Below are 23877 nucleotides of genomic sequence, written 5' to 3'. Positions count from 1 at the left end.
CCGCGGCGGTCGCTGAGGGTGGGGGTCACCCCCACCCCGGGCCGCCCCCGCACTCCCAGAAACGGGACAGAACCAGAGGCAAAAAAAAAAAAAAAAAGAAGAAGAAGCCTACGGCACCCGGGATTCCCGGGCGGTCTCCCATCCAAGTTCTAACCAGGCCCCACCCTGCTTAGCTTCCGAGACCAGACGGGATCGGGCGCGTTCGGGGTGGTGTGGCCGTGGACGGCGGAGGGCGCCCCTGCCCTGCTCAAGAAGCCGAGCCTCTCTGCGCTTCCCCGCCGCCTCCTCCCGCCCCAGGCCCCGCGCCGGGCCGGGCCTGTTGAGTTCTGTTGAGTTCGCCGGCCGGGTCCGGCGGGCTCCGAGGGACCGGGGTGACAGGCGGGGCGGGCAGGGAGCGGCGGGCCGGGGTTGGGGGCTGTCTCTCTATACACACACACTCACACTCACACTCACTCACTCACTCACACTCACACAAGATGCGCCTCCACGGCTGGACCCGCCAAGGTGGAGCCCTTCCAGCCCCCCTCCTCTCCTCGCCTGGCCTCCTTCACCTCCCCGCCCCCCACCCCCAGCGCGCCGCGGCCGCTGACTGCGCACGGGCGGGCGGGGCGCTCGCCCTTTGACCCCAGCCGGGGGCCGCCCTCCCCCACAACCCCTTTCAGCTGCGCCCCCCACCCTGTGGCCCGGCGGCCGCCTATTCCCCCGGGCCAGGGCTGGGGCACAGCGCACGGGGGAGGGGAGCGAGTGTATGGGGCGTGTGTCTCTCTCTCTCTCTCTCTCTCTCTCTCTCTCTCTCTCTCTCTCTCTCTCTCGACGTGTCCCATGGGTGGGGTGGGGTGGCGTGGTTTGTGGGGCGCTGAAGAAATCAGTCCCCTCCATCTCCTCCCTCTGGAAAACACCCAAGCCCTTTGAGAACTGCCCGCACCGCTACCGTGGGGGCCGGGACCCCCCTCTGTGTCCTCCTGTGGCCCAGTCCAAGGGGCCTGGGCCTGGCCGGGGCTGCATTGGACCCCAACCACCCTGGCGTGTGGACTCGCTAAAAATCGGCGATTAGATATTGGATTCCAGCGTCATTGAGGTCATTTCACTAATGAGTGCACCGCAAAGAGTTTCCTAATCCATCTGTGAGGGTGGCAACCGAAAGAGAATTTGAAAGCTGACAGAATAGGCGAGGAAAGGCATAGGAGATTTCCACACCCAGTAAGGAAGCCTTTCCCGAAATGGAAGAAAGAAAGGAGCAAACAGAGACACCGGTAGCCCGCCCGGATCACAGTCTGCCCCTGAGAGAAAGTACCCTGACCAGGTTCACCCGTGGGTGGGTGGCGAGCTAGCGGCATTCAGAAGAGCCAGGCCCGCAGTCTGTGCAGAAGACACCTGCACTCGGGCGTGTGTGGCGGCACGATTCCCAAGCAGCTCCAGATGTTAAACCAAGGAGAAGCCAGGGAGTTCCCAACGCCCCAGGTGTCCTCAGCCCACGACTGGCTGCTGTGGGAATGCGAAGCCCGGCTCCTTGTCTCAGAGCGGGGCAACCAGGAGGTGTGATGTCCACCCCGGGGTTCCCAGGAGGATCAGGCTGAAGCTGGGACTTGGCCTGAAAGTGTCCCCTCGCATGGCCACCCCCTTCCCCTTCCTGCTCCTCTACTCCTGGTGCCCCTCCATCCAGGGGCCAGACCTTAAAGAGTCACCCGCAAGAGAATCCTGGTCCCAAAGGAGCCTTCTGGGGGACCCGTGCTGAGAGAGGTTGTGGGCATGGCCCGCTGGGGCTCTGCCCGACCCAGGGCTGAGAGATGCAACCTCCCAGCTCTGGGTCCCTGCAGGAAGTGTTGGCAAGCACAGGGCCAGTCCTCCAAAGGCCCAGGTGCAGGGAGCCCAGGCCAAGCAGCCTGTGGAAGAAGCCACATGCTGTGCCACCCCGGGGAACACGACTGCAGGCCACGGCCCTTCCCACCTCCTCCTCCTCCTCCTCCTCCTCCTCCTCCTCCTCCTCCTCCCACCCCGCCCCCGCCCCCGCCCCCACATGGCACAGGGCCCAGAGACACCTCAGACACTTGCTACCCAAAGTGCAAAGGGCATCAGTTGCTCCTCCAAACCGCCCCCCGCAGCCCAGCAGACCGCGTTGTCCAGCCAGCCCCCGGGCCTCCCTGGGGTGCCCAGCACAAAAGTGCAGACACCCACCGGACCCTCAATCTCAGTTTTCGGATGTTTTTGCCACTCTAAGGACCCGCAGGCCAGCTGGGCCTTCTGGCAGGACAGAGAGCCCCGGAATCCGACGTGGAGAGCTGGGTGTACGTCCCCATGAGGAGGCGGTCCCCACCTCCGCGGCTATCCCCTTGCGGGGAGCGGCAGCCGCGGGGCCTCAGAGAAGACACCAGGCTGGGCCCCCACGGCACAGCGGGAGCACGTCCCCCGCAGGCCACTTAGCGATGGCGGCCAGCCGGCGGACGGTTGGGTTGCGCGAGACGCTGCGGACGGTGACGGCCCGGGCGGGGAGGAGCGTGTCAGGCAGGGGCAGAGGACGGGAAGGAGTCAGTCAGGCAGGGGCCGTGGAGGGGACGGGCTGGGTAAGGGTTAGGGTTAGAGTCAGGGCACAAGTCACAATCGCAAAGACCTGGAAGCGACCCGAGTGCCCATCGACCCACGAGTGGGTAAATAAAATGTGGCGCGTGGACACCACGGAGTGCTATTCGGCTATGAGGAGCAGCGGTGAGGGGGCACCTCTCGTGGTTCTCCTGGCCAGAGCTGGAACCCGTTCCAGTAAGCCAAGTATCCCAAGAATGGACACACGAGCACCACGTGCTCGCGCTCACCAGCAAATGGGTACGAACCGATGGACACCTAAGTGGACACAGAGGAATCACCTTCTTCGGGTGGGTGTCGGGCGGGTGGGGGGAGGGGATGGGCATACACATCCATTAGGAATGGGGTGGGTGCGCACCGACTGGGGGATGGGCGCACTTGAAGCTCTGACCCGAGGGGGGAGGCTGGGAGAGGGCAACGCACCCGACCTTAACATTGGTGCCCCCACAATATGCTGGAACAACATGAGAGGTAAATGAATAAGAACACGGGGGGGGGAGGGGGGCACGGGCAACACATGTCACCTTAATACTTGGACTCCCATCATCTGCTTGAAAAGAGAGAGAAAAGAAAATGCAATAATAGAGATAAGAGACACTTTTTAAAAATAATGAATCCGGCCGGGCGCTGTGGCTCACGCCTGTAATCCTAGCTCTTGGGAGGCCGAGGCGGGCGGATTGCTCAAGGTCAGGAGTTCAAAACCAGCCTGAGCAAGAGCGAGACCCCGTCTCTACTATAAATAGAAAGAAATTAATTGGCCAACTGATATATATATAAAGAATTAGCGGGGCATGGTGGCGCATGCCTGCAGTCCCAGCTACCCGGGAGGCTGAGGCAGAAGGATCACTCGAGCCCAGGAGTTTGAAGTTGCTGTGAGCTAGGCTGACGCCACGGCACTCACTCTAGCCTGGGCAACAAACCGAGACTCTGTCTCAAAAAAAAAAAAAAAAAAAAAAAAATGAATCCGAAGAGAAAAGTAAAAGGAGGCCTGTGGAGCAGGTCTGGGTGTGACTCCGGATCCCCCAACATCAGGTGCCACCACCAAAGATTCCTACGTGTAGCCCATAGAACCCCAAAAGCAACGGGACGAGTTCTGGTCACATACTCCCTCCAAATGACATCCTGGCCTTCTTCTGGAACTCCCTCCCCTCTCAGACTCTCAAGGTTTCCTCCAGCGTGTGTCGGTTCCCACAGAGCAGACCTTTGGTCTGAGACCTGACAGTCCAGAAGCCACGCATGCTGCCGCGTGGCGGCGGTGTCGCGGCTCGGGACAAGAGGAGGCCCCACGGTGCGGGCTGGGGCGCCAGGCACCGCGGCGGGCGCTGAGGGTGGGGGTCACCCCCACCCCGGGCCGCCCCCGCACTCCCAGAAACGGGACAGAACCAGAGGCAAAAAAAAAAAAAAAAAAGAAGAAGAAGCCTACGGCACCCGGGATTCCCGGGCGGTCTCCCATCCAAGTTCTAACCAGGCCCCACCCTGCTTAGCTTCCGAGACCAGACGGGATCGGGCGCGTTCGGGGTGGTGTGGCCGTGGACGGCGGAGGGCGCCCCTGCCCCGCTCAAGAAGCCGAGCCTCTCTGCGCTTCCCCGCCGCCTCCTCCCGCCCCAGGCCCCGCGCCGGGCCGGGCCTGTTGAGTTCTGTTGAGTTCGCCGGCCGGGTCCGGCGGGCTCCGAGGGACGGGGGTGACAGGCGGGGCGGGCAGGGAGCGGCGGGCCGGGGTTGGGGGCTGTCTCTCTATACACACACACTCACACTCACACTCACTCACTCACTCACACTCACACAAGATGCGCCTCCACGGCTGGACCCGCCAAGGTGGAGCCCTTCCAGCCCCCCTCCTCTCCTCGCCTGGCCTCCTTCACCTCCCCGCCCCCCACCCCCAGCGCGCCGCGGCCGCTGACTGCGCACGGGCGGGCGGGGCGCTCGCCCTTTGACCCCAGCCGGGGGCCGCCCTCCCCCACAACCCCTTTCAGCTGCGCCCCCCACCCTGTGGCCCGGCGGCCGCCTATTCCCCCAGGCCAGGGCTGGGGCACAGCGCACGGGGGAGGGGAGCGAGTGTATGGGGCGTGTGTCTCTCTCTCTCTCTCTCTCTCTCTCTCTCTCTCTCTCTCTCTCTCTCTCTCTCTCTCTCTCTCTCTCTCTCGACGTGTCCCATGGGTGCGGTGGGGTGGCGTGGTTTGTGGGGCGCTGAAGAAATCAGTCCCCTCCATCTCCTCCCTCTGGAAAACACCCAAGCCCTTTGAGAACTGCCCGCACCGCTACCGTGGGGGCCGGGACCCTCCTCTGTGTCCTCCTGTGGCCCAGTCCAAGGGGCCTGGGCCTGGCCGGGGCTGCATTGGACCCCAACCACCCTGGCGTGTGGACTCGCTAAAAATCGGCGATTAGATATTGGATTCCAGCGTCATTGAGGTCATTTCACTAATGAGTGCACCGCAAAGAGTTTCCTAATCCATCTGTGAGGGTGGCAACCGAAAGAGAATTTGAAAGCTGACAGAATAGGCGAGGAAAGGCATAGGAGATTTCCACACCCAGTAAGGAAGCCTTTCCCGAAATGGAAGAAAGAAAGGAGCAAACAGAGACACCGGTAGCCCGCCCGGATCAGAGTCTGCCCCTGAGAGAAAGTACCCTGACCAGGTTCACCCGTGGGTGGGTGGGGAGCTAGCGGCATTCAGAAGAGCCAGGCCCGCAGTCTGTGCAGAAGACACCTGCACTCGGGCGTGTGTGGCGGCACGATTCCCAAGCAGCTCCAGATGTTAAACCAAGGAGAAGCCAGGGAGTTCCCAACGCCCCAGGTGTCCTCAGCCCACGACTGGCTGCTGTGGGAATGCGAAGCCCGGCTCCTTGTCTCAGAGCGGGGCAACCAGGAGGTGTGATGTCCACCCCGGGGTTCCCAGGAGGATCAGGCTGAAGCTGGGACTTGGCCTGAAAGTGTCCCCTCGCATGGCCACCCCCTTCCCCTTCCTGCTCCTCTACTCCTGGTGCCCCTCCATCCAGGGGCCAGACCTTAAAGAGTCACCCGCAAGAGAATCCTGGTCCCAAAGGAGCCTTCTGGGGGACCCGTGCTGAGAGAGGTTGTGGGCATGGCCCGCTGGGGCTCTGCCCGACCCAGGGCTGAGAGATGCCACCTCCCAGCTCTGGGTCCCTGCAGGAAGTGTTGGCAAGCACAGGGCCGGTCCTCCAAAGGCCCAGGTGCAGGGAGCCCAGGCCAAGCAGCCTGTGGAAGAAGCCACATGCTGTGCCACCCCGGGGAACACGACTGCAGGCCAAGGCCCTTCCCACCTCCTCCTCCTCCTCCTCCTCCTCCTCCTCCTCCTCCTCCTCCTCCTCCCACCCCGCCCCCGCCCCCGCCCCCACATGGCACAGGGCCCAGAGACACCTCAGACACTTGCTACCCAAAGTGCAAAGGGCATCAGTTGCTCCTCCAAACCGCCCCCCCCAGCCCAGCAGACCGCGTTGTCCAGCCAGCCCCCGGGCCTCCCTGGGGTGCCCAGCACAAAAGTGCAGACACCCACCTGACCCTCAATCTCAGTTTTCGGATGTTTTTGCCACTCTAAGGACCCGCAGGCCAGCTGGGCCTTCTGGCAGGACAGAGAGCCCCGGAATCCGACGTGGAGAGCTGGGTGTACGTCCCCATGAGGAGGCGGTCCCCACCTCCGCGGCTATCCCCTTGCGGGGAGCGGCAGCCGCGGGGCCTCAGAGAAGACACCAGGCTGGGCCCCCACGGCACAGCGGGAGCACGTCCCCCGCAGGCCACTTAGCGACGGCGGCCAGCCGGCGTACGGTTGGGTTGCGCGAGACGCTGCGGCCGCCCTGCTACCGGGTTCATGGGAGGGCGTCCTGGAACCAGCGTCCACACCAAGCCCTTGGAAGGCCCAGGCGACGGAGGAGCCCCGTCAGGCAGGGGCCGAGGACGGTGACGGCCCGGGCGGGGAGGAGCGTGTCAGGCAGGGGCAGAGGACGGGAAGGAGTCAGTCAGGCAGGGGCCGTGGAGGGGACGGGCTGGGTAAGGGTTAGGGTTAGAGTCAGGGCACAAGTCACAATCGCAAAGACCTGGAAGCGACCCGAGTGCCCATCGACCCACGAGTGGGTAAATAAAATGTGGCACGTGGATACCACGGAGTGCTATTCGGCTATGAGGAGCAGCGGTGAGGGGGCACCTCTCGTGGTTCTCCTGGCCAGAGCTGGAACCCGTTCCAGTAAGCCAAGTATCCCAAGAATGGACACACGAGCACCACGTGCTCGCGCTCACCAGCAAATGGGTACGAACCGATGGACACCTAAGTGGACACAGAGGAATCACCTTCTTCGGGTGGGTGTCGGGCGGGTGGGGGGAGGGGATGGGCATACACATCCATTAGGAATGGGGTGGGTGCGCACCGACTGGGGGATGGGCGCACTTGAAGCTCTGACCCGAGGGGGGAGGCTGGGAGAGGGCAACGCACCCGACCTTAACATTGGTGCCCCCACAATATGCTGGAACAACATGAGAGGTAAATGAATAAGAACACGGGGGGGGGGAGGGGGGCACGGGCAACACATGTCACCTTAATACTTGGACTCCCATCATCTGCTTGAAAAGAGAGAGGAAAGAAAATGCAATAATAGAGATAAGAGACACTTTTTAAAAATAATGAATCCGGCCGGGCGCTGTGGCTCACGCCTGTAATCCTAGCTCTTGGGAGGCCGAGGCGGGCGGATTGCTCAAGGTCAGGAGTTCAAAACCAGCCTGAGCAAGAGCGAGACTCCGTCTCTACTATAAATAGAAAGAAATTAATTGGCCAACTGATATATATATAAAGAATTAGCGGGGCATGGTGGCGCATGCCTGCAGTCCCAGCTACCCGGGAGGCTGAGGCAGAAGGATCACTCGAGCCCAGGAGTTTGAAGTTGCTGTGAGCTAGGCTGACGCCACGGCACTCACTCTAGCCTGGGCAACAAACCGAGACTCTGTCTCAAAAAAAAAAAAAAAAAAAAAAAATGAATCCGAAGAGAAAAGTAAAAGGAGGCCTGTGGAGCAGGTCTGGGTGTGACTCCGGATCCCCCAACATCAGGTGCCACCACCAAAGATTCCTACGTGTAGCCCATAGAACCCCAAAAGCAACGGGACGAGTTCTGGTCACATACTCCCTCAAAATGACATCCTGGCCTTCTTCTGGAACTCCCTCCCCTCTCAGACTCTCAAGGTTTCCTCCAGCGTGTGTCGGTTCCCACAGAGCAGACCTTTGGTCTGAGACCTGACAGTCCAGAAGCCACGCATGCTGCCGCGTGGCGGCGGTGTCGCGGCTCGGGACAAGAGGAGGCCCCACGGTGCGGGCTGGGGCGCCAGGCACCGCGGCGGTCGCTGAGGGTGGGGGTCACCCCCACCCCGGGCCGCCCCCGCACTCCCAGAAACGGGACAGAACCAGAGGCAAAAAAAAAAAAAAAAAGAAGAAGAAGCCTACGGCACCCGGGATTCCCGGGCGGTCTCCCATCCAAGTTCTAACCAGGCCCCACCCTGCTTAGCTTCCGAGACCAGACGGGATCGGGCGCGTTCGGGGTGGTGTGGCCGTGGACGGCGGAGGGCGCCCCTGCCCTGCTCAAGAAGCCGAGCCTCTCTGCGCTTCCCCGCCGCCTCCTCCCGCCCCAGGCCCCGCGCCGGGCCGGGCCTGTTGAGTTCTGTTGAGTTCGCCGGCCGGGTCCGGCGGGCTCCGAGGGACCGGGGTGACAGGCGGGGCGGGCAGGGAGCGGCGGGCCGGGGTTGGGGGCTGTCTCTCTATACACACACACTCACACTCACACTCACTCACTCACTCACACTCACACAAGATGCGCCTCCACGGCTGGACCCGCCAAGGTGGAGCCCTTCCAGCCCCCCTCCTCTCCTCGCCTGGCCTCCTTCACCTCCCCGCCCCCCACCCCCAGCGCGCCGCGGCCGCTGACTGCGCACGGGCGGGCGGGGCGCTCGCCCTTTGACCCCAGCCGGGGGCCGCCCTCCCCCACAACCCCTTTCAGCTGCGCCCCCCACCCTGTGGCCCGGCGGCCGCCTATTCCCCCGGGCCAGGGCTGGGGCACAGCGCACGGGGGAGGGGAGCGAGTGTATGGGGCGTGTGTGACTCTCTCTCTCTCTCTCTCTCTCTCTCTCTCTCTCTCTCTCTCTCTCTCTCTCTCTCTCTCTCTCTCTCTCTCTCTCTCTCTCTCGACGTGTCCCATGGGTGGGGTGGGGTGGCGTGGTTTGTGGGGCACTGAAGAAATCAGTCCCCTCCATCTCCTCCCTCTGGAAAACACCCAAGCCCTTTGAGAACTGCCCGCACCGCTACCGTGGGGGCCGGGACCCTCCTCTGTGTCCTCCTGTGGCCCAGTCCAAGGGGCCTGGGCCTGGCCGGGGCTGCATTGGACCCCAACCACCCTGGCGTGTGGACTCGCTAAAAATCGGCGATTAGATATTGGATTCCAGCGTCATTGAGGTCATTTCACTAATGAGTGCACCGCAAAGAGTTTCCTAATCCATCTGTGAGGGTGGCAACCGAAAGAGAATTTGAAAGCTGACAGAATAGGCGAGGAAAGGCATAGGAGATTTCCACACCCAGTAAGGAAGCCTTTCCCGAAATGGAAGAAAGAAAGGAGCAAACAGAGACACCGGTAGCCCGCCCGGATCACAGTCTGCCCCTGAGAGAAAGTACCCTGACCAGGTTCACCCGTGGGTGGGTGGCGAGCTAGCGGCATTCAGAAGAGCCAGGCCCGCAGTCTGTGCAGAAGACACCTGCACTCGGGCGTGTGTGGCGGCACGATTCCCAAGCAGCTCCAGATGTTAAACCAAGGAGAAGCCAGGGAGTTCCCAACGCCCCAGGTGTCCTCAGCCCACGACTGGCTGCTGTGGGAATGCGAAGCCCGGCTCCTTGTCTCAGAGCGGGGCAACCAGGAGGTGTGATGTCCACCCCGGGGTTCCCAGGAGGATCAGGCTGAAGCTGGGACTTGGCCTGAAAGTGTCCCCTCGCATGGCCACCCCCTTCCCCTTCCTGCTCCTCTACTCCTGGTGCCCCTCCATCCAGGGGCCAGACCTTAAAGAGTCACCCGCAAGAGAATCCTGGTCCCAAAGGAGCCTTCTGGGGGACCCGTGCTGAGAGAGGTTGTGGGCATGGCCCGCTGGGGCTCTGCCCGACCCAGGGCTGAGAGATGCCACCTCCCAGCTCTGGGTCCCTGCAGGAAGTGTTGGCAAGCACAGGGCCGGTCCTCCAAAGGCCCAGGTGCAGGGAGCCCAGGCCAAGCAGCCTGTGGAAGAAGCCACATGCTGTGCCACCCCGGGGAACACGACTGCAGGCCACGGCCCTTCCCACCTCCTCCTCCTCCTCCTCCTCCTCCTCCTCCTCCTCCTCCTCCTCCTCCTCCCACCCCGCCCCCGCCCCCGCCCCCACATGGCACAGGGCCCAGAGACACCTCAGACACTTGCTACCCAAAGTGCAAAGGGCATCAGTTGCTCCTCCAAACCGCCCCCCCCAGCCCAGCAGACCGCGTTGTCCAGCCAGCCCCCGGGCCTCCCTGGGGTGCCCAGCACAAAAGTGCAGACACCCACCGGACCCTCAATCTCAGTTTTCGGATGTTTTTGCCACTCTAAGGACCCGCAGGCCAGCTGGGCCTTCTGGCAGGACAGAGAGCCCCGGAATCCGACGTGGAGAGCTGGGTGTACGTCCCCATGAGGAGGCGGTCCCCACCTCCGCGGCTATCCCCTTGCGGGGAGCGGCAGCCGCGGGGCCTCAGAGAAGACACCAGGCTGGGCCCCCACGGCACAGCGGGAGCACGTCCCCCGCAGGCCACTTAGCGACGGCGGCCAGCCGGCGGACGGTTGGGTTGCGCGAGTCGCTGCGGACGGTGACGGCCCGGGCGGGGAGGAGCGTGTCAGGCAGGGGCAGAGGACGGGAAGGAGTCAGTCAGGCAGGGGCCGTGGAGGGGACGGGCTGGGTAAGGGTTAGGGTTAGAGTCAGGGCACAAGTCACAATCGCAAAGACCTGGAAGCGACCCGAGTGCCCATCGACCCACGAGTGGGTAAATAAAATGTGGCGCGTGGACACCACGGAGTGCTATTCGGCTATGAGGAGCAGCGGTGAGGGGGCACCTCTCGTGGTTCTCCTGGCCAGAGCTGGAACCCGTTCCAGTAAGCCAAGTATCCCAAGAATGGACACACGAGCACCACGTGCTCGCGCTCACCAGCAAATGGGTACGAACCGATGGACACCTAAGTGGACACAGAGGAATCACCTTCTTCGGGTGGGTGTCGGGCGGGTGGGGGGAGGGGATGGGCATACACATCCATTAGGAATGGGGTGGGTGCGCACCGACTGGGGGATGGGCGCACTTGAAGCTCTGACCCGAGGGGGGAGGCTGGGAGAGGGCAACGCACCCGACCTTAACATTGGTGCCCCCACAATATGCTGGAACAACATGAGAGGTAAATGAATAAGAACACGGGGGGGGGGAGGGGGGCACGGGCAACACATGTCACCTTAATACTTGGACTCCCATCATCTGCTTGAAAAGAGAGAGGAAAGAAAATGCAATAATAGAGATAAGAGACACTTTTTAAAAATAATGAATCCGGCCGGGCGCTGTGGCTCACGCCTGTAATCCTAGCTCTTGGGAGGCCGAGGCGGGCGGATTGCTCAAGGTCAGGAGTTCAAAACCAGCCTGAGCAAGAGCGAGACTCCGTCTCTACTATAAATAGAAAGAAATTAATTGGCCAACTGATATATATATAAAGAATTAGCGGGGCATGGTGGCGCATGCCTGCAGTCCCAGCTACCCGGGAGGCTGAGGCAGAAGGATCACTCGAGCCCAGGAGTTTGAAGTTGCTGTGAGCTAGGCTGACGCCACGGCACTCACTCTAGCCTGGGCAACAAACCGAGACTCTGTCTCAAAAAAAAAAAAAAAAAAAATGAATCCGAAGAGAAAAGTAAAAGGAGGCCTGTGGAGCAGGTCTGGGTGTGACTCCGGATCCCCCAACATCAGGTGCCACCACCAAAGATTCCTACGTGTAGCCCATAGAACCCCAAAAGCAACGGGACGAGTTCTGGTCACATACTCCCTCAAAATGACATCCTGGCCTTCTTCTGGAACTCCCTCCCCTCTCAGACTCTCAAGGTTTCCTCCAGCGTGTGTCGGTTCCCACAGAGCAGACCTTTGGTCTGAGACCTGACAGTCCAGAAGCCACGCATGCTGCCGCGTGGCGGCGGTGTCGCGGCTCGGGACAAGAGGAGGCCCCACGGTGCGGGCTGGGGCGCCAGGCACCGCGGCGGGCGCTGAGGGTGGGGGTCACCCCCACCCCGGGCCGCCCCCGCACTCCCAGAAACGGGACAGAACCAGAGGCAAAAAAAAAAAAAAAAAGAAGAAGAAGCCTACGGCACCCGGGATTCCCGGGCGGTCTCCCATCCAAGTTCTAACCAGGCCCCACCCTGCTTAGCTTCCGAGACCAGACGGGATCGGGCGCGTTCGGGGTGGTGTGGCCGTGGACGGCGGAGGGCGCCCCTGCCCCGCTCAAGAAGCCGAGCCTCTCTGCGCTTCCCCGCCGCCTCCTCCCGCCCCAGGCCCCGCGCCGGGCCGGGCCTGTTGAGTTCTGTTGAGTTCGCCGGCCGGGTCCGGCGGGCTCCGAGGGACGGGGGTGACAGGCGGGGCGGGCAGGGAGCGGCGGGCCGGGGTTGGGGGCTGTCTCTCTATACACACACACTCACACTCACACTCACTCACTCACTCACTCACACTCACACAAGATGCGCCTCCACGGCTGGACCCGCCAAGGTGGAGCCCTTCCAGCCCCCCTCCTCTCCTCGCCTGGCCTCCTTCACCTCCCCGCCCCCCACCCCCAGCGCGCCGCGGCCGCTGACTTTGCACGGGCGGGCGGGGCGCTCGCCCTTTGACCCCAGCCGGGGGCCGCCCTCCCCCACAACCCCTTTCAGCTGCGCCCCCCACCCTGTGGCCCGGCGGCCGCCTATTCCCCCGGGCCAGGGCTGGGGCACAGCGCACGGGGGAGGGGAGCGAGTGTATGGGGCGTGTCTCTCTCTCTCTCTCTCTCTCTCTCTCTCTCTCTCTCTCTCTCTCTCTCTCTCTCTCTCTCGACGTGTCCCATGGGTGGGGTGGGGTGGCGTGGTTTGTGGGGCGCTGAAGAAATCAGTCCCCTCCATCTCCTCCCTCTGGAAAACACCCAAGCCCTTTGAGAACTGCCCGCACCGCTACCGTGGGGGCCGGGACCCTCCTCTGTGTCCTCCTGTGGCCCAGTCCAAGGGGCCTGGGCCTGGCCGGGGCTGCATTGGACCCCAACCACCCTGGCGTGTGGACTCGCTAAAAATCGGCGATTAGATATTGGATTCCAGCGTCATTGAGGTCATTTCACTAATGAGTGCACCGCAAAGAGTTTCCTAATCCATCTGTGAGGGTGGCAACCGAAAGAGAATTTGAAAGCTGACAGAATAGGCGAGGAAAGGCATAGGAGATTTCCACACCCAGTAAGGAAGCCTTTCCCGAAATGGAAGAAAGAAAGGAGCAAACAGAGACACCGGTAGCCCGCCCGGATCACAGTCTGCCCCTGAGAGAAAGTACCCTGACCAGGTTCACCCGTGGGTGGGTGGCGAGCTAGCGGCATTCAGAAGAGCCAGGCCCGCAGTCTGTGCAGAAGACACCTGCACTCGGGCGTGTGTGGCGGCACGATTCCCAAGCAGCTCCAGATGTTAAACCAAGGAGAAGCCAGGGAGTTCCCAACGCCCCAGGTGTCCTCAGCCCACGACTGGCTGCTGTGGGAATGCGAAGCCCGGCTCCTTGTCTCAGAGCGGGGCAACCAGGAGGTGTGATGTCCACCCCGGGGTTCCCAGGAGGATCAGGCTGAAGCTGGGACTTGGCCTGAAAGTGTCCCCTCGCATGGCCACCCCCTTCCCCTTCCTGCTCCTCTACTCCTGGTGCCCCTCCATCCAGGGGCCAGACCTTAAAGAGTCACCCGCAAGAGAATCCTGGTCCCAAAGGAGCCTTCTGGGGGACCCGTGCTGAGAGAGGTTGTGGGCATGGCCCGCTGGGGCTCTGCCCGACCCAGGGCTGAGAGATGCCACCTCCCAGCTCTGGGTCCCTGCAGGAAGTGTTGGCAAGCACAGGGCCAGTCCTCCAAAGGCCCAGGTGCAGGGAGTCCAGGCCAAGCAGCCTGTGGAAGAAGCCACATGCTGTGCCACGCCGGGGAACACGACTGCAGGCCACGGCCCTTCCCACCTCCTCCTCCTCCTCCTCCTCCTCCTCCTCCTCCTCCTCCTCCCACCCCGCCCCCGCCCCCGCCCCCACATGGCACAGGGCCCAGAGACACCTCAGACACTTGCTACCCAAAGTGCAAAGGGCATCAGTTGCTCCTCCAAACCGCCCCCCCCAGCCCAGCAGACCGCGTTGTCCAGCCAGCCCCCGGGCCTCCCTGGGGTGCCCAGCACAAAAGTGCAGACACCCACCGGACCCTCAATCTCAGTTTTCGGATGTTTTTGCCACTCTAAGGACCCGCAGGCCAGCTGGGCCTTCTGGCAGGACAGAGAGCCCCGGAATCCGACGTGGAGAGCTGGGTGTACGTCCCCATGAGGAGGCGGTCCCCACCTCCGCGGCTATCCCCTTGCGGGGAGCGGCAGCCCCGGGGCCTCAGAGAAGACACCAGGCTGGGCCCCCACGGCACAGCGGGAGCACGTCCCCCGCAGGCCACTTAGCGACGGCGGCCAGCCGGCGGACGGTTGGGTTGCGCGAGACGCTGCGGCCGCCCTGCTACCGGGTTCCTGGGAGGGCGTCCTGGAACCAGCGTCCACACCAAGCCCTTGGAAGGCCCAGGCGACGGAGGAGCCCCGTCAGGCAGGGGCCGAGGACGGTGACGGCCCGGGCGGGGAGGAGCGTGTCAGGCAGGGGCAGAGGACGGGAAGGAGTCAGTCAGGCAGGGGCCGTGGAGGGGACGGGCTGGGTAAGGGTTAGGGTTAGAGTCAGGGCACAAGTCACAATCGCAAAGACCTGGAAGCGACCCGAGTGCCCATCGACCCACGAGTGGGTAAATAAAATGTGGCACGTGGACACCACGGAGTGCTATTCGGCTATGAGGAGCAGCGGTGAGGGGGCACCTCTCGTGGTTCTCCTGGCCAGAGCTGGAACCCGTTCCAGTAAGCCAAGTATCCCAAGAATGGACACACGAGCACCACGTGCTCGCGCTCACCAGCAAATGGGTACGAACCGATGGACACCTAAGTGGACACAGAGGAATCACCTTCTTCGGGTGGGTGTCGGGCGGGTGGGGGGAGGGGATGGGCATACACATCCATTAGGAATGGGGTGGGTGCGCACCGACTGGGGGATGGGCGCACTTGAAGCTCTGACCCGAGGGGGGAGGCTGGGAGAGGGCAACGCACCCGACCTTAACATTGGTGCCCCCACAATATGCTGGAACAACATGAGAGGTAAATGAATAAGAACACGGGGGGGGGAGGGGGGCACGGGCAACACATGTCACCTTAATACTTGGACTCCCATCATCTGCTTGAAAAGAGAGAGAAAAGAAAATGCAATAATAGAGATAAGAGACACTTTTTAAAAATAATGAATCCGGCCGGGCGCTGTGGCTCACGCCTGTAATCCTAGCTCTTGGGAGGCCGAGGCGGGCGGATTGCTCAAGGTCAGGAGTTCAAAACCAGCCTGAGCAAGAGCGAGACTCCGTCTCTACTATAAATAGAAAGAAATTAATTGGCCAACTGATATATATATAAAGAATTAGCGGGGCATGGTGGCGCATGCCTGCAGTCCCAGCTACCCGGGAGGCTGAGGCAGAAGGATCACTCGAGCCCAGGAGTTTGAAGTTGCTGTGAGCTAGGCTGACGCCACGGCACTCACTCTAGCCTGGGCAACAAACCGAGACTCTGTCTCAAAAAAAAAAAAAAAAAAAAAAAATGAATCCGAAGAGAAAAGTAAAAGGAGGCCTGTGGAGCAGGTCTGGGTGTGACTCCGGATCCCCCAACATCAGGTGCCACCACCAAAGATTCCTACGTGTAGCCCATAGAACCCCAAAAGCAACGGGACGAGTTCTGGTCACATACTCCCTCCAAATGACATCCTGGCCTTCTTCTGGAACTCCCTCCCCTCTCAGACTCTCAAGGTTTCCTCCAGCGTGTGTCGGTTCCCACAGAGCAGACCTTTGGTCTGAGACCTGACAGTCCAGAAGCCACGCATGCTGCCGCGTGGCGGCGGTGTCGCGGCTCGGGACAAGAGGAGGCCCCACGGTGCGGGCTGGGGCGCCAGGCACCGCGGCGGGCGCTGAGGGTGGGGGTCACCCCCACCCCGGGCCGCCCCCGCACTCCCAGAAACGGGACAGAACCAGAGGCAAAAAAAAAAAAAAAAAGAAGAAGAAGCCTACGGCACCCGGGATTCCCGGGCGGTCTCCCATCCAAGTTCTAACCAGGCCCCACCCTGCTTAGCTTCCGAGACCAGACGGGATCGGGCGCGTTCGGGGTGGTGTGGCCGTGGACGGCGGAGGGCGCCCCTGCCCCGCTCAAGAAGCCGAGCCTCTCTGCGCTTCCCCGCCGCCTCCTCCCGCCCCAGGCCCCGCGCCGGGCCGGGCCTGTTGAGTTCTGTTGAGTTCGCCGGCCGGGTCCGGCGGGCTCCGAGGGACGGGGGTGACAGGCGGGGCGGGCAGGGAGCGGCGGGCCGGGGTTGGGGGCTGTCTCTCTATACACACACACTCACACTCACACTCACTCACTCACTCACACTCACACAAGATGCGCCTCCACGGCTGGACCCGCCAAGGTGGAGCCCTTCCAGCCCCCCTCCTCTCCTCGCCTGGCCTCCTTCACCTCCCCGCCCCCCACCCCCAGCGCGCCGCGGCCGCTGACTGCGCACGGGCGGGCGGGGCGCTCGCCCTTTGACCCCAGCCGGGGGCCGCCCTCCCCCACAACCCCTTTCAGCTGCGCCCCCCACCCTGTGGCCCGGCGGCCGCCTATTCCCCCGGGCCAGGGCTGGGGCACAGCGCACGGGGGAGGGGAGCGAGTGTATGGGGCGTGTCTCTCTCTCTCTCTCTCTCTCTCTCTCTCTCTCTCTCTCTCTCTCTCTCTCTCTCTCTCTCTCTCTCTCTCTCGACGTGTCCCATGGGTGGGGTGGGGTGGCGTGGTTTGTGGGGCGCTGAAGAAATCAGTCCCCTCCATCTCCTCCCTCTGGAAAACACCCAAGCCCTTTGAGAACTGCCCGCACCGCTACCGTGGGGGCCGGGACCCTCCTCTGTGTCCTCCTGTGGCCCAGTCCAAGGGGCCTGGGCCTGGCCGGGGCTGCATTGGACCCCAACCACCCTGGCGTGTGGACTCGCTAAAAATCGGCGATTAGATATTGGATTCCAGCGTCATTGAGGTCATTTCACTAATGAGTGCACCGCAAAGAGTTTCCTAATCCATCTGTGAGGGTGGCAACCGAAAGAGAATTTGAAAGCTGACAGAATAGGCGAGGAAAGGCATAGGAGATTTCCACACCCAGTAAGGAAGCCTTTCCCGAAATGGAAGAAAGAAAGGAGCAAACAGAGACACCGGTAGCCCGCCCGGATCACAGTCTGCCCCTGAGAGAAAGTACCCTGACCAGGTTCACCCGTGGGTGGGTGGCGAGCTAGCGGCATTCAGAAGAGCCAGGCCCGCAGTCTGTGCAGAAGACACCTGCACTCGGGCGTGTGTGGCGGCACGATTCCCAAGCAGCTCCAGATGTTAAACCAAGGAGAAGCCAGGGAGTTCCCAACGCCCCAGGTGTCCTCAGCCCACGACTGGCTGCTGTGGGAATGCGAAGCCCGGCTCCTTGTCTCAGAGCGGGGCAACCAGGAGGTGTGATGTCCACCCCGGGGTTCCCAGGAGGATCAGGCTGAAGCTGGGACTTGGCCTGAAAGTGTCCCCTCGCATGGCCACCCCCTTCCCCTTCCTGCTCCTCTACTCCTGGTGCCCCTCCATCCAGGGGCCAGACCTTAAAGAGTCACCCGCAAGAGAATCCTGGTCCCAAAGGAGCCTTCTGGGGGACCCGTGCTGAGAGAGGTTGTGGGCATGGCCCGCTGGGGCTCTGCCCGACCCAGGGCTGAGAGATGCCACCTCCCAGCTCTGGGTCCCTGCAGGAAGTGTTGGCAAGCACAGGGCCGGTCCTCCAAAGGCCCAGGTGCAGGGAGCCCAGGCCAAGCAGCCTGTGGAAGAAGCCACATGCTGTGCCACCCCGGGGAACACGACTGCAGGCCACGGCCCTTCCCACCTCCTCCTCCTCCTCCTCCTCCTCCTCCTCCTCCTCCTCCTCCTCCTCCCACCCCGCCCCCGCCCCCGCCCCCACATGGCACAGGGCCCAGAGACACCTCAGACACTTGCTACCCAAAGTGCAAAGGGCATCAGTTGCTCCTCCAAACCGCCCCCCCCAGCCCAGCAGACCGCGTTGTCCAGCCAGCCCCCGGGCCTCCCTGGGGTGCCCAGCACAAAAGTGCAGACACCCACCGGACCCTCAATCTCAGTTTTCGGATGTTTTTGCCACTCTAAGGACCCGCAGGCCAGCTGGGCCTTCTGGCAGGACAGAGAGCCCCGGAATCCGACGTGGAGAGCTGGGTGTACGTCCCCATGAGGAGGCGGTCCCCACCTCCGCGGCTATCCCCTTGCGGGGAGCGGCAGCCGCGGGGCCTCAGAGAAGACACCAGGCTGGGCCCCCACGGCACAGCGGGAGCACGTCCCCCGCAGGCCACTTAGCGACGGCGGCCAGCCGGCGTACGGTTGGGTTGCGCGAGACGCTGCGGCCGCCCTGCTACCGGGTTCCTGGGAGGGCGTCCTGGAACCAGCGTCCACACCAAGCCCTTGGAAGGCCCAGGCGACGGAGGAGCCCCGTCAGGCAGGGGCCGAGGACGGTGACGGCCCGGGCGGGGAGGAGCGTGTCAGGCAGGGGCAGAGGACGGGAAGGAGTCAGTCAGGCAGGGGCCGTGGAGGGGACGGGCTGGGTAAGGGTTAGGGTTAGAGTCAGGGCACAAGTCACAATCGCAAAGACCTGGAAGCGACCCGAGTGCCCATCGACCCACGAGTGGGTAAATAAAATGTGGCACGTGGATACCACGGAGTGCTATTCGGCTATGAGGAGCAGCGGTGAGGGGGCACCTCTCGTGGTTCTCCTGGCCAGAGCTGGAACCCGTTCCAGTAAGCCAAGTATCCCAAGAATGGACACACGAGCACCACGTGCTCGCGCTCACCAGCAAATGGGTACGAACCGATGGACACCTAAGTGGACACAGAGGAATCACCTTCTTCGGGTGGGTGTCGGGCGGGTGGGGGGAGGGGATGGGCATACACATCCATTAGGAATGGGGTGGGTGCGCACCGACTGGGGGATGGGCGCACTTGAAGCTCTGACCCGAGGGGGGAGGCTGGGAGAGGGCAACGCACCCGACCTTAACATTGGTGCCCCCACAATATGCTGGAACAACATGAGAGGTAAATGAATAAGAACACGGGGGGGGGAGGGGGGCACGGGCAACACATGTCACCTTAATACTTGGACTCCCATCATCTGCTTGAAAAGAGAGAGGAAAGAAAATGCAATAATAGAGATAAGAGACACTTTTTAAAAATAATGAATCCGGCCGGGCGCTGTGGCTCACGCCTGTAATCCTAGCTCTTGGGAGGCCGAGGCGGGCGGATTGCTCAAGGTCAGGAGTTCAAAACCAGCCTGAGCAAGAGCGAGACTCCGTCTCTACTATAAATAGAAAGAAATTAATTGGCCAACTGATATATATATAAAGAATTAGCGGGGCATGGTGGCGCATGCCTGCAGTCCCAGCTACCCGGGAGGCTGAGGCAGAAGGATCACTCGAGCCCAGGAGTTTGAAGTTGCTGTGAGCTAGGCTGACGCCACGGCACTCACTCTAGCCTGGGCAACAAACCGAGACTCTGTCTCAAAAAAAAAAAAAAAAAAAAAAAATGAATCCGAAGAGAAAAGTAAAAGGAGGCCTGTGGAGCAGGTCTGGGTGTGACTCCGGATCCCCCAACATCAGGTGCCACCACCAAAGATTCCTACGTGTAGCCCATAGAACCCCAAAAGCAACGGGACGAGTTCTGGTCACATACTCCCTCAAAATGACATCCTGGCCTTCTTCTGGAACTCCCTCCCCTCTCAGACTCTCAAGGTTTCCTCCAGCGTGTGTCGGTTCCCACAGAGCAGACCTTTGGTCTGAGACCTGACAGTCCAGAAGCCACGCATGCTGCCGCGTGGCGGCGGTGTCGCGGCTCGGGACAAGAGGAGGCCCCACGGTGCGGGCTGGGGCGCCAGGCACCGCGGCGGTCGCTGAGGGTGGGGGTCACCCCCACCCCGGGCCGCCCCCGCACTCCCAGAAACGGGACAGAACCAGAGGCAAAAAAAAAAAAAAAAAGAAGAAGAAGCCTACGGCACCCGGGATTCCCGGGCGGTCTCCCATCCAAGTTCTAACCAGGCCCCACCCTGCTTAGCTTCCGAGACCAGACGGGATCGGGCGCGTTCGGGGTGGTGTGGCCGTGGACGGCGGAGGGCGCCCCTGCCCTGCTCAAGAAGCCGAGCCTCTCTGCGCTTCCCCGCCGCCTCCTCCCGCCCCAGGCCCCGCGCCGGGCCGGGCCTGTTGAGTTCTGTTGAGTTCGCCGGCCGGGTCCGGCGGGCTCCGAGGGACCGGGGTGACAGGCGGGGCGGGCAGGGAGCGGCGGGCCGGGGTTGGGGGCTGTCTCTCTATACACACACACTCACACTCACACTCACTCACTCACTCACACTCACACAAGATGCGCCTCCACGGCTGGACCCGCCAAGGTGGAGCCCTTCCAGCCCCCCTCCTCTCCTCGCCTGGCCTCCTTCACCTCCCCGCCCCCCACCCCCAGCGCGCCGCGGCCGCTGACTGCGCACGGGCGGGCGGGGCGCTCGCCCTTTGACCCCAGCCGGGGGCCGCCCTCCCCCACAACCCCTTTCAGCTGCGCCCCCCACCCTGTGGCCCGGCGGCCGCCTATTCCCCCGGGCCAGGGCTGGGGCACAGCGCACGGGGGAGGGGAGCGAGTGTATGGGGCGTGTGTGACTCTCTCTCTCTCTCTCTCTCTCTCTCTCTCTCTCTCTCTCTCTCTCTCTCTCTCTCTCTCTCTCTCTCTCTCTCGACGTGTCCCATGGGTGGGGTGGGGTGGCGTGGTTTGTGGGGCACTGAAGAAATCAGTCCCCTCCATCTCCTCCCTCTGGAAAACACCCAAGCCCTTTGAGAACTGCCCGCACCGCTACCGTGGGGGCCGGGACCCTCCTCTGTGTCCTCCTGTGGCCCAGTCCAAGGGGCCTGGGCCTGGCCGGGGCTGCATTGGACCCCAACCACCCTGGCGTGTGGACTCGCTAAAAATCGGCGATTAGATATTGGATTCCAGCGTCATTGAGGTCATTTCACTAATGAGTGCACCGCAAAGAGTTTCCTAATCCATCTGTGAGGGTGGCAACCGAAAGAGAATTTGAAAGCTGACAGAATAGGCGAGGAAAGGCATAGGAGATTTCCACACCCAGTAAGGAAGCCTTTCCCGAAATGGAAGAAAGAAAGGAGCAAACAGAGACACCGGTAGCCCGCCCGGATCACAGTCTGCCCCTGAGAGAAAGTACCCTGACCAGGTTCACCCGTGGGTGGGTGGCGAGCTAGCGGCATTCAGAAGAGCCAGGCCCGCAGTCTGTGCAGAAGACACCTGCACTCGGGCGTGTGTGGCGGCACGATTCCCAAGCAGCTCCAGATGTTAAACCAAGGAGAAGCCAGGGAGTTCCCAACGCCCCAGGTGTCCTCAGCCCACGACTGGCTGCTGTGGGAATGCGAAGCCCGGCTCCTTGTCTCAGAGCGGGGCAACCAGGAGGTGTGATGTCCACCCCGGGGTTCCCAGGAGGATCAGGCTGAAGCTGGGACTTGGCCTGAAAGTGTCCCCTCGCATGGCCACCCCCTTCCCCTTCCTGCTCCTCTACTCCTGGTGCCCCTCCATCCAGGGGCCAGACCTTAAAGAGTCACCCGCAAGAGAATCCTGGTCCCAAAGGAGCCTTCTGGGGGACCCGTGCTGAGAGAGGTTGTGGGCATGGCCCGCTGGGGCTCTGCCCGACCCAGGGCTGAGAGATGCCACCTCCCAGCTCTGGGTCCCTGCAGGAAGTGTTGGCAAGCACAGGGCCGGTCCTCCAAAGGCCCAGGTGCAGGGAGCCCAGGCCAAGCAGCCTGTGGAAGAAGCCACATGCTGTGCCACCCCGGGGAACACGACTGCAGGCCACGGCCCTTCCCACCTCCTCCTCCTCCTCCTCCTCCTCCTCCTCCTCCTCCTCCTCCTCCTCCTCCCACCCCGCCCCCGCCCCCGCCCCCACATGGCACAGGGCCCAGAGACACCTCAGACACTTGCTACCCAAAGTGCAAAGGGCATCAGTTGCTCCTCCAAACCGCCCCCCCCAGCCCAGCAGACCGCGTTGTCCAGCCAGCCCCCGGGCCTCCCTGGGGTGCCCAGCACAAAAGTGCAGACACCCACCGGACCCTCAATCTCAGTTTTCGGATGTTTTTGCCACTCTAAGGACCCGCAGGCCAGCTGGGCCTTCTGGCAGGACAGAGAGCCCCGGAATCCGACGTGGAGAGCTGGGTGTACGTCCCCATGAGGAGGCGGTCCCCACCTCCGCGGCTATCCCCTTGCGGGGAGCGGCAGCCGCGGGGCCTCAGAGAAGACACCAGGCTGGGCCCCCACGGCACAGCGGGAGCACGTCCCCCGCAGGCCACTTAGCGATGGCGGCCAGCCGGCGGACGGTTGGGTTGCGCGAGACGCTGCGGACGGTGACGGCCCGGGCGGGGAGGAGCGTGTCAGGCAGGGGCAGAGGACGGGAAGGAGTCAGTCAGGCAGGGGCCGTGGAGGGGACGGGCTGGGTAAGGGTTAGGGTTAGAGTCAGGGCACAAGTCACAATCGCAAAGACCTGGAAGCGACCCGAGTGCCCATCGACCCACGAGTGGGTAAATAAAATGTGGCGCGTGGACACCACGGAGTGCTATTCGGCTATGAGGAGCAGCGGTGAGGGGGCACCTCTCGTGGTTCTCCTGGCCAGAGCTGGAACCCGTTCCAGTAAGCCAAGTATCCCAAGAATGGACACACGAGCACCACGTGCTCGCGCTCACCAGCAAATGGGTACGAACCGATGGACACCTAAGTGGACACAGAGGAATCACCTTCTTCGGGTGGGTGTCGGGCGGGTGGGGGGAGGGGATGGGCATACACATCCATTAGGAATGGGGTGGGTGCGCACCGACTGGGGGATGGGCGCACTTGAAGCTCTGACCCGAGGGGGGAGGCTGGGAGAGGGCAACGCACCCGACCTTAACATTGGTGCCCCCACAATATGCTGGAACAACATGAGAGGTAAATGAATAAGAACACGGGGGGGGGGAGGGGGGCACGGGCAACACATGTCACCTTAATACTTGGACTCCCATCATCTGCTTGAAAAGAGAGAGGAAAGAAAATGCAATAATAGAGATAAGAGACACTTTTTAAAAATAATGAATCCGGCCGGGCGCTGTGGCTCACGCCTGTAATCCTAGCTCTTGGGAGGCCGAGGCGGGCGGATTGCTCAAGGTCAGGAGTTCAAAACCAGCCTGAGCAAGAGCGAGACTCCGTCTCTACTATAAATAGAAAGAAATTAATTGGCCAACTGATATATATATAAAGAATTAGCGGGGCATGGTGGCGCATGCCTGCAGTCCCAGCTACCCGGGAGGCTGAGGCAGAAGGATCACTCGAGCCCAGGAGTTTGAAGTTGCTGTGAGCTAGGCTGACGCCACGGCACTCACTCTAGCCTGGGCAACAAACCGAGACTCTGTCTCAAAAAAAAAAAAAAAAAAAATGAATCCGAAGAGAAAAGTAAAAGGAGGCCTGTGGAGCAGGTCTGGGTGTGACTCCGGATCCCCCAACATCAGGTGCCACCACCAAAGATTCCTACGTGTAGCCCATAGAACCCCAAAAGCAACGGGACGAGTTCTGGTCACATACTCCCTCAAAATGACATCCTGGCCTTCTTCTGGAACTCCCTCCCCTCTCAGACTCTCAAGGTTTCCTCCAGCGTGTGTCGGTTCCCACAGAGCAGACCTTTGGTCTGAGACCTGACAGTCCAGAAGCCACGCATGCTGCCGCGTGGCGGCGGTGTCGCGGCTCGGGACAAGAGGAGGCCCCACGGTGCGGGCTGGGGCGCCAGGCACCGCGGCGGGCGCTGAGGGTGGGGGTCACCCCCACCCCGGGCCGCCCCCGCACTCCCAGAAACGGGACAGAACCAGAGGCAAAAAAAAAAAAAAAAAGAAGAAGA

General features: G+C 62.2%; 6 pseudogenes; all 6 read right to left on the bottom strand.

Annotated features, from left to right (window-relative positions):
* Window positions 1–105: 105 nt before the first annotated feature.
* Window positions 106–224, bottom strand: LOC142861319 (uncharacterized; annotated as a pseudogene).
* A 3769-nt stretch (window positions 225–3993) lies between these two features.
* Window positions 3994–4112, bottom strand: LOC142861317 (uncharacterized; annotated as a pseudogene).
* Window positions 4113–8011: 3899 nt separating this feature from the next.
* On the bottom strand, window positions 8012–8130 carry LOC142861316 (uncharacterized; annotated as a pseudogene).
* Window positions 8131–11939: 3809 nt separating this feature from the next.
* LOC142861315 (uncharacterized) lies at window positions 11940–12058 on the bottom strand (annotated as a pseudogene).
* A 3884-nt stretch (window positions 12059–15942) lies between these two features.
* LOC142861314 (uncharacterized) lies at window positions 15943–16061 on the bottom strand (annotated as a pseudogene).
* Window positions 16062–19959: 3898 nt separating this feature from the next.
* Window positions 19960–20078, bottom strand: LOC142861313 (uncharacterized; annotated as a pseudogene).
* Window positions 20079–23877: the final 3799 nt, after the last annotated feature.

This window comes from Microcebus murinus, chromosome 16 (genome assembly GCF_040939455.1).
Source record: "Microcebus murinus isolate Inina chromosome 16, M.murinus_Inina_mat1.0, whole genome shotgun sequence".
Classification (NCBI taxonomy): Eukaryota; Metazoa; Chordata; class Mammalia; order Primates; family Cheirogaleidae; genus Microcebus; species Microcebus murinus.
The sequence above is the reverse complement of the archived record's forward strand: the minus strand, read 5'-3'. Positions and strand labels throughout refer to the sequence as shown.